Genomic DNA, 10,789 nt, shown 5'->3' on the forward strand with positions numbered 1-10,789 from the left:
TTTCCCTTCAGAGGAATCATTACTTTGTATTATAAGTTTCTACTTCCTTGCAGAACATCTATATCCAGTGGGCAGTACCACAAAATTCAAGTCTAGAAAGAAACTCAAAGGGTCATTCCATAGTAGCCAGAGGCCGGAGTGATATCACTAGGAACTGTTGCTATCCTGGTGCAGACAAGCAAGGGACTTTCTTTGTAAGGAGAGAACTGAGCAAAATTAGTCTGTATCTTATTATCACCTTTGATTCTTATTGGCAATAATAAAAGTCTTACCCTGCAGAGGCAAACTCCTTGTGCTGACCCCACCCCCACCCTTTCCTACTCTATGGCACTGACTACACAGAAATGATGGTTCCAAATAGTTTCCTTCCAAAAACAGAGCTGATCAGCCACAATCAGATGTACAAGCAAGTCCACATAGGGTTTATCTTCTTAAAATTAGCTTTATTTCCAGTGCTTTCAAACTAGTCTCTAATCCATTTCCATACAAGGTCACTAAGAGCTGAGGTTGTGGCTTCTGCTCCTGCAAGTTCACAAGGAACAGTCTTCATTCATCTACTCTGGCTGCGCTGTCGGGCATGTGCTTCGTGGGGTGAACACAGAGGGGTCCTTAAGGCCTAGCTGCGCATCAAAGAACCTCGGGGACAGGAGCACAGTGTAGTTCCTGATAAAGATCTCCTGGACCGGATAACAATCCTTGGCTGTATAAACACCGATTCAGGCTTCATAGGATCTGGCTCTTCTTCTGTCACACCACTCCTGGACCATGATCTGCTCCTGAGGCCCTCTTATGGAGGCCGCAGTACTGATCTTCAAAGGTAGAATTCTGGGGAATGTCGAGAGAGGATCCCAGGATTCTGCCAAGGGGATCTTTGCACACTGTTTGGTGACTTGTTCAATCTGAAACATTACTCCATCCTTATAGAGTAAAATGTATTCAAATAATCTCTTGCAGAGAATCAGCGCCTTCCTATCGTCCAGCACATGCATATCCTGGTTAAGACCATCTTAGGATGCCAGGGAGCAATTTTTGTGGCTGCTCTGCTAGTACAGAACCTGATGTCCCTCCCACAGCCCCTCCCCATAAGTCCCATAAGCCCTCTTCCCTCCTCCCATTCCCTTAATCAACCCCCTAATCAAGCACCATTTCTCTGTCCTGGCAATCCCCTACAATCCTGCACCAAGCCTTTGCAGGACCCGGGCCCTCTCCTTCCTTCTTCTTGGGAATGATTTGATATGTGAGTTGTGTCTTGGGTATTCAGAGCTTCTGGGCTAATATCCACTTATCAGTAACTGCATTCCATATGTGTTCTTTTGTGAATGAGTTACCTCACTTAGGATGATATTTTCTAGTTCCAACCCTTTGCCTAAGGATTTCATGAATTCATTGTTTTTAATTGCTGAGTAGTATTCCATTGTGTAAATATACCACATTTTCTGTATTCATTCCTCCATTGAGGGACATCTGGGTTCTTTCCAGCTTCTGGCTATTACAAACAAGGCTGCTATGAACATAGTGGAACATGGGTCCTTATTGCATGCAGGGGAATCCTCTGGGTATATGCCCAGGAGTGGTAGAGCAGGGTCCTCTGGAAGTGCCGTGTAGAACCAACCCCCTGACTGATTTCCAGAGTGGTTTCACCATCTTGCAATCCCACCAGCAGTGGAGGAAAGTCCCTCTTTCTCCACATCCTCGCCAACACCTGCTGTCTCCTGAGATTTTAATCTTAGCCATTCTGACTGGTGTGAAGTGAAATCTCAGGGTTGTTTTGATTTGCATTTCCCTAATGACTAATGATGTTAAACATTTCTTAAGGTGTTTCTCAGCCACTCGAAGTTCTTCAGGTGAAAATTCTTTGTTTAGCTCTGTACCTCATTTTTAATAGGGTTATTTGGTTCTCTGGAGTCTAACTTCTTCAGTTCTTTGTATTTATTGGGTATTAGTCCTCTGTCAGATGTAGGGTTGGTGAAGATCTTTTCCCAATTTGTTGGTTGCCTATTTCTTCTTTTGATAGTGTCCTTTGCCTTACAGAAACTTTGTAATTTTTTGAGGTCCCATTTGTCAATTCTTGATCTTAGAGCATAAGCTATTGGTGTTCTGTTCAGGAACTTTTCCCCTGTGCCCATGTCCTCAAGGGTCTTCCCCAGTTTCTTTTCTAATTAGTTTCAGTGTGTCTGGTTTTATGTGGAGGTCCTTGATCCACTTGGACTTGAGCTTAGTACAAGGAGATAAGAATGGATCAATTCACATTCTTCTGCATGCTGACTTCCAATTGAACCAGCACCATTTGATGAAAAAGCTCTCTTTTTTCCACTGGATGTCTTCTCCTTTGTCTAAGATCAAGTAATCATAGGTGTGTGGGTTCATTTCTGGGTCTTCAATCCTATTCCATTGATCTACCTGTCTGTCACTGTACCAATACCATGAAGTTTTTAACACTATTGCTCTGTAGTACTGCTTGAGATCCGGGATACTGATTCCCCGGAAGTTCTTTTACTGTTGAGAATAGTTTTAGCTATCCTGGAATTTTTGTTATTCCCGATGAATTTGAGAATTGCTCTTTCCAACTCTATGAAGAACTGAGTTGGGATTTTGATGGGGATTGCTTTAAATCTGTATATTGCTTTTGGCAAGATGGCCATTTTTACTATATTAATCCTGCCAATCCACGAACATGGAAGATTTTTCCATTTTCTAAGGTCTTCTTTGATTTCCTTCTTTAGAGATCTGAAGTTCTTGTCATACAGCTCTTTCACTTATTTGGTTAGAGTCACACCAAGATACTTTATATTGTTTGTGGTTATTGTGAAGGGTGTCATTTTCCTAATTTCTTTCTCATCCTGCTTATCTTTTGAGTATAGGAAAGCTACGGATTTGCTTGAGTTGATTTTATAACCGGCCACTTTTTTGAAGTTGTTTATCAGTTGTAGGAGTTCTCTGGTGGAGTTTTTTGGGTCACTTAAGTAGACTATCATATCATCTGCAAATAGTGATAGTTTGACTTCTTCCTTTCCAATTTGTATCCCTTTGACCTCCTTATGTTTTCTAATTTTTCTAGCTAGGGCTTCAAGTACTATATTGAAAAGATGTGGAGAGAGGGGGCAGCCTTGTCTAGTCCCTGATTTTAGTGGGATTGCTTCAAATTTCTCTCCATTTAATTTGATCTTGGCTACCGGTTTGCTGTATATTGCTTTTATTATGTTTAGGTATGGGCCTTGAATTCCTGTCCTTTCCAAGACTTTTAGCTTGAAAGGATACTGAATTTTGTCAGATGCTTTTTCAGCATCTAATGAAATGACCATGTGTTTTTTTTTCCTTTGAGTTTGTTTATGTAGTGGATGGTATTGATGGATTTTTGTATATTGACACATTGCTTCATCCCTGGGATGAAGCCTACTTGATCATGTTGAATGATCATTTTGATGTGTTCTTGGATTTAGTTGGCAAGAATTTTATTGATTATTTTTGCATCAATATTCATAAGGGAAATTGGCCCGAAGTTCTCTTACTTTGTAAGATCTTTGTGTGTTTTGATATCAGCATAATTGTGGCTTCATAGAACGAGTTGGGTAGTGTTCCTTTTGTTTCTATCTTGTGGAATAGTTTGAAGAGTATTGGTGTTAGTTCTTCTTTGAAGGTCTGATAGAATTCTGCACTGAAGCCATCTGGTCCTGTGCTTTTTTCAGTTGGAAGACTTTCTATGACCCCATTTATTTCTTTAGGGGCTTTGGGACTGTTTAGATGATCTAATTGATGCTGATTTAATTTTTGTATTTGGTATCTCTCTAGGAAATTGTCCATTTCCTCCAAATTTCCAATTGTGTTTTGTTCAGTCTGTATTTCAATTGTATTTGTTTAATGATTTAAATTTTTTCTACATTTCTTTTTTAACAGTGTGTGTGCAGCTATGAGCATGTTGGGGTAGCACATGCCACAGAATATATAGAAATTAGAATATAACTTGATGGAGATGATTCTCTCCTTCTACTATGTGGGCTCTAGGGATTGAATTTAGGTCACGAGACTTGGCAGCAAGCAAACATCTTTACCCATTGAGACATATCTTAGCTTTAATGAGTACAATAAAGATGGTCCTACTGTGGATATCCTGTCACCCACAGCATAACTGGCAAGTTACAGAAATATGAAATCTTAGAAAGAAAATAACCTGATTCATTTTTTCATGAATAGAAATTTGTTGTAATAAAATGCTATTTTAAATCTGATTAATGAAAATATATGTGTAATTTTCCTTCTTTGGTTAAGTTGACATAAATAATCAAAATTAGTCATTATTATTTATTGAGCACTTAATGTGTCAACCCTATCAATAATATAATTGAGCAGGAATTGTCATGTTAATATCTGTTTCTGATGAGAATACAGCTAGACTCTTGTGTTAGCACAATAATGGAAGTGAGAGTTACACACTGGAGGCTGTTATCCTATAGTTGGCCTTGCTAATACATTTAAAAACACTTCTATGATTATATACAAACAGACTTTAATTTCAAAATAAATTCTAAAGACATAGAAGGGGGAACAAAATACCCATGAGAGCAGATACAGAGACAAAGTGTGGAAGAGAGACTGAAGGAAAGGCTATTCAGAGACTGTCCCAACTGGGGATCCATCCCATATACAGTTACCAAACACAGACACTATTGTGGATACTAACAAGTGCTTGCTGACAGGAGTCTGATATAGCTTTCACCTGGGAGGCTCTGTCAGTGTATGACAAATACAGAGGGGGATGCTCTCAGCCAACCATTGGACTTAACACAGAGTCCCCAATGGAGGAGCTAGAGAAAGGACCCAAGGAACTAAAGGAACTTGCAGTTCCATAGGAGGAATAACAATATGAACCAACCAGTCCCCTCAGAGCTCCCAGGGGCTAAACCACAAACCAAAGGGTACACATGGAGGGAGCCATGGCTCCAGCTGCATGTGTAGCAGAGGATGGCCTTGTTGGACATAAAAGGGAGGGGAGGCCCTCAGTCCTGTGAAGGCTCATTGTCCCAGTGTAGGGGAATGCCAGGACAGGGAAGCAGGAGTGGGAAGGTTGGTGAGCATGGGTAGGGAGGATGAAATAGGAAGTTTTTGGAGGGGAAATGAGGAAATGGGATAATATTTGAAATGCAAACAAAGAAAATATCTAATAATAAAAAAGAAAAAATAATACATAAATTTCTAAATAAAAAAAAAAGGAAGCCATACTGGATGATGAGCTTAGCCTTCACTTTGTAGAATGATATTTATAAACAGTTTCCTATTTGTTTTTTAATTAAGTATGACATTTCACTTCTCCATTAATTATCACCAAATGTTACATCCTGATAACTAAGTACCTAAAATTTAAAAAAATGCCATTCCTTTCCACTTGAGACTCTAAGTCAGGAACTATGGTATATTTGATGGATACTTTTAATATTTCAGTAATAAATTTGAAAAGATCATAATACCTATTTCATTATAAATGTAAACATGTGTGCACCAGTTCAACTAGAGTAAATTGCTATCGATCTTAAGTAAATTTGGTTTTTGACCTTTGTTCTTGAACTTGTATACATGGTATGGAATATGGCTCTGACCTAGGTTTTTTCCTTGTGGCTATCACAGTTGTCTGAAAGGCTATCCTCTTCACAGCATAGTACTTGAGTGCACTTGTAGAACGTTACATTTGGATTCACTTCTATCAACTTTATTTGGTTTATTTACATACTTGATGTTGGCACCCCATGATGTGATTTTTGTGTTATTTTAATTACTGAGATTTGTATATTGGTTATCATTCTCATTGCTGAGACAGAATACACCATGTCTTGGAGGGCACGGAGGCTAGAGAAGTTTGTGGATATGGCAGTAAGAATATATTAGCAATCAAAAGGCAGAGGATGTTGGGGTTAGAGTGATGGATCACTGACTAAAAGCACTTCCTTGTCTTGTGTTTTGGGCCCCAGCCACCATGTGGACCTTCACAACTATCCACTTACAGGTAGTCAGTTGGCCTCTTCTTGACTCTACTAAATATGTAAAGATTACACACGTAGCCAAAGCACACATACATTTTATGAAATAAAATGGCTCCTAATTACTTATTATACCCATAGCTTTATCAACTCTCAATATTTACTAGACAATATTTTATTTGTAGTAGTTGATGATTTATACAGAGACTTACAACTGGTTAAGGTGTAGAGAATATGAAAATGAAGAATGCTCATTTGTAAATATAACTGCACCCTCTTTTTCTAAGGCTCAGAGATAATTTTGGACTAGGGGATGGAAAGAATGTAAGAACTTGTTGAGCTGTGGTGGCACACACCTTTAAAATCAGCACTTAGGAGGCAGAGGTAGGTGGATCTCTGTGTCTTTAAGGCCAGCACTGTCTACATAATAAATTCCAGAACACAGGTAAACAGACATATAAACAAGCAGAATGTAATAACTAGAGTAGGTAAATTAATACAAGGAAATAGTTTTTCTGTGTGCACAATCAGAAAGTTGTACATAGAAGTTTTCAGAAGTTGTGGTAATATGCATGAACAACATGTAAACTAGGACAAATAACAGCACGGAGACGGTCGGTCACCCATCCCTAGCTGAGCAACAATTGACAGTTGGTAGCTGTAGAGTCAGTTTTTAAGTGTTGGCCCTGGAAATTTAAATGTGCTCCAGTGGAGGGCACAAATCCACATTGTAGGTAACACAACTTGGACTTGACGAATAAAAAGAGAAAAGACACAAAGTTGGTTGGAAAGAGAGGTGAAATCTGAATCTGGGAGGAGTTGAAATAGTCAAAACTCATTTGATGAAATTCACAAGAACTAATCAAAAAATAAAAGGAAAGTAAAAAGAGGTGGAAAAAGGAACCCTCCAACAAAGCAGGAGTGGGTCTTGAATGGTGTGGTTTAAGGAAGAGAGGTGAGCCTCCCTGTGATAGTCTTCCCTGATAGTCCCAGTAGACTGGCCTGGCCCCAATCCTTAAAAGAATCTACAGCCTCTCACAACAGCACCACTCAGTAAGTGTTCAGAACATGACTTTGTGAGGGACATTCCATGTTTATAGCATAGAATCTGCTGAGTATGAACACTTTGTGTGTGTTATCGGAAAACCCTAATATTTTGTCTATTAACAGTCTAGAAAAATTATTTGTATTTATGGTTATGTTGTGTTAAAACCTTCTCTTTCCTACTAATGTTCTATAGAAGCAAGGTTTCTCATTAAAAAACCCCGAATATTTTAAGAAGCTAGAAACAAACAGAACAGGATATTCAGAATACACTCCAGGTATTCTCCACCCAAAATCTCTTATTTACCTTGTAGTTGGTTAAAACTGTTCTCAAGGGCTTGTTCTCATTATCTCTTTGTTAACATGTCTCTTGACTCTAGTGGTGAAGGACTAGTTAGAACAAAAGATGTCATTTGGTAATATTGTTGAGGGACATTGCAGGTGGCAGGGTAGTGGTGGAGTGGAGGGTGGTAAGAATCTAAATTAAGCCATTCAAGGAGTAGTGGTATTTGTCTGTAATCTCAGCATTTGGGAAGCTGAAGCCAGAGGACTGTAAGCCTTGGACTAGCCATAGATTGATGGTGAGATTTTTCAAACCAGCAAAATGGATCTGTTCATGTTAGCCTTTCCAGAAAATGACTAAAGCTATAGAAAAATGCTTCCTATGCAGTTACCTTACTGTAATCAAATGTATTCCAACACTGGTTCCTGCTTGTCTTCTGCTTATGATACCTTTTTTTTTCTCCAAACTTAGACATTTCATCTCAGGATTAGGGTGTTAAGATAGGATGATAATTCTGGTAATCCAGGAAGAAATTAGGATATTCTAAGGAGAACATTTGCGTCTCTCACTCTGATCTGGATTGTTGAAACAAGACACAGCAAGGAGCTAGAGTTCCCTCTAGGAGTCTCATGGTGGGAGAAGTAAAAGGCTGAAGCCTGGTGCTAGTCAGAGAAGCCCTGTGTCTTCCAGAAAGAAGTTGTGGATAAAACAATCTGAGGCAGTAATGGTCAGTGATGAATAGAGCATGCCTTAGTAAATATGTTCAATTATACATAGCTCTTGCTTCCTAATTAAACTATATTGTTAATGTAGGATCCAGACTGTGTATGTATGCATGTGTGTGTGCTTGTGAGTATGTGTCTATGTGCTATATGTATATGGTATGTGCATGTATATGTGCTGTGTATGTGTGTGTTGTGTGCATTATGTGTGTATGTATGAGTATATATGTAGGTGTATATGTGTATATGTATGTGTGTGTTATATGCATGTGTGTGTACTCGTGTATATATATGTGTGTGTGCATGTATGTATGTATGTATATATGTATGTATGTGGCATGTGAGTGTGTGTTCTTCTCTGGATCTCTTTGTCACTCTTTACAATATGTCTATGTTTAATAAATCTTTTTTTCTGCTTTATACTATTTAAAAATAAAAGAAAAATACTGAATTATAGTTCCTGTGATACATTTTTTCTAATATTTTATTAAGGTAATAGCTTAAAAGCAAGTTGTGAAATGATTCCTTGTCTACTTCCTTGTAGTTTATGATTAATAGGTTTTTATCAATCTTTAAATGTTTGGTCAAACATATGAGTAAAGTCATACTGTCATAAACTTTGTGGTGAGTTTTAACAATTTGCTTCTTCAGTGTTTTCATTTTATAGTTCTCATCTTGTGATGTAGTTTTTCCTGTCATTTGCATTAACTTTTATCTTTCTAAAGACTTGTTTAGATGAGTTGGTCAGCCAGGGACTCCCTTAGGCCTTCTTGCTACATAGTAGTCAATGAGGGGCAGGGCCAGCGTTCCTTTGCCTGCACTGGGACCAGCACTGGCACCACTGGGCAACAGCCCTTTATATTTATTTTATCTATGCAGGTTTAGGAGCAATCTTTTCTTGTACTAAATTTAGTGTTTCTCATTTTTTCTTTCAGTTATGATTAAAATTACATACTGATGTTGTTGATCTTTTTAGGCAATTCAGTTTTCTGTTCTTTATTATGTTAGTGTCTGTTTTAATCTTTATCTCTTTCAGTCTTACATTAGGCTTATTTTCCTCTTCTTTTTCCAGTGTGATAAGGTAGAAGATTGCTGTCTTGGGTTGATATATTTCTTCTGTTTGAATCTAGGCTTTTAAAGTTAATATTTTCTAAGACCCACTCTGGAGGTCTATCATCAGGTTTTATTGCATTAACTTATTATCTCATATTATTTATTATTCTCTTGTACCTTTGTTCTTAATACTCTGTTGTTACTGACAAATATGTTACTCATATTGTATTTGCACATTTGTGCCTAGCCATATATTCCATAACATTATTTTGTAGAATTTCTATTTAAAGCCACTAAACGAAGGAGAAAACAAGTGATCATTATATCTTATAAAATTATATTGCTTCATCTACCAGGACTCTGTTTCTGTGATTTTAAGTTGTCATGTGAATTCACTTATCTTTGACCTGAAGAATTCTCTTTAGTATTAACTGTAATGTCATTCTGTTAGTAACTAGCTGTCTGGCATGTGTCCTTATTATTAATAGGGAAAGTTTCACTTCCTCTTCATTTGGGAACAATAGTTGGGTAAGAGGAGATTTTGGGTGTTTTTCTTTGAACAGTTAAATCTGGTAACCACTGATTCTCCTTACCTCCATTGCTTGTGCTGAGATTTCAGATGATATTCTTATTGAGATTCTATTGTAATGCCATCATTTCCTCTAGTCTGATTCGGTTCATAGGTCTTGGTGGTTTTCCTATTTGGAGTGTACAGATCTTTCTGGATATATAGGTTTTAGATTTCAGTAATGGAGGGAAGTAAATAGCTGTTATTTCTTTGATTACCTTTCCTTGTCTTACTCGCCTCTCCATGTGGGATGCCCATTGCAGGTCTGAATACTTATTTTCTTGTCCTAGGGCTGCGTCTCATTATTCCCCAGCCCACCTTTAGCTTATATGACTTCTAGGAATCTCTCTTCAAGTTTGCTCATATTTGCTTTCTTCAAGTCTCTTATAAAGTCACAGTTGATTTTTTTAAAGTAATTTTAATAGTTACTATATTGTCTAAGGACAGGCCTTCCATTTGTTACATTCCATGGCATCTCAGTATTTGTCTGGAGTATTCCACATAGAGTTTTAGTCATATCTTCATTTTCTTTTGCTGTGCTCGAGTTCTGGTAACACATTTATAATAGCCACTTTGAGTACTTTTTCTATTTAATTTGCTGTCTGGTCACCTTCATGGCTTCTTCTGCTTGCATCCACATCATTCCCCAGGGTGGGGCTCAGAATTTCCTCTGTTCACAGAGCTTTTGGGAACTGCACACTTTAGATCATGTGTTGCAGTAATTCCCAAGAACTCTTTGTCTCCTCCTGTGCTTATTTACTCAGTAGGTGCCTTGATATTGGTAATGGGACTTATTCTCTCTGTCTCCCAGTATTAAATCTGATGTGCAGAGAGGTGTAGGCACCTTTGATAAAAATGGCACCGGTATTGTTTTCTTCCACTCCTAGCCAGAGCTTGTCATTAAATTCCATTAATATCCAATTGTTGTTAATTGTTTTTATGTGACAGTTTGAACTCTACATTTCCTAACAAATGAACAGGTCAGGTTGTGGCTTCTGGCTGTTTTGGTGGCTACAGCAGCTTTAGAAATCAGCATTCTCACCTTTGGGATACTCCTCCTATGTGGATCTCCACTGTGTGCCAGCCTGTGTACAGTCTATGCCATATTTCTATTCAACCTAGGACTCTTCTTTTGCCATGTTTGCCAGTG

General features: G+C 38.1%; 1 pseudogene; it reads right to left on the reverse strand.

Annotated features, from left to right (window-relative positions):
* Window positions 1-530: 530 nt before the first annotated feature.
* On the reverse strand, window positions 531-9,670 carry LOC127680290 (mammalian ependymin-related protein 1-like; annotated as a pseudogene).
* Window positions 9,671-10,789: the final 1,119 nt, after the last annotated feature.

Source organism: Apodemus sylvaticus, chromosome 3, assembly GCF_947179515.1.
Source record: "Apodemus sylvaticus chromosome 3, mApoSyl1.1, whole genome shotgun sequence".
Classification (NCBI taxonomy): domain Eukaryota; kingdom Metazoa; phylum Chordata; class Mammalia; order Rodentia; family Muridae; genus Apodemus; species Apodemus sylvaticus.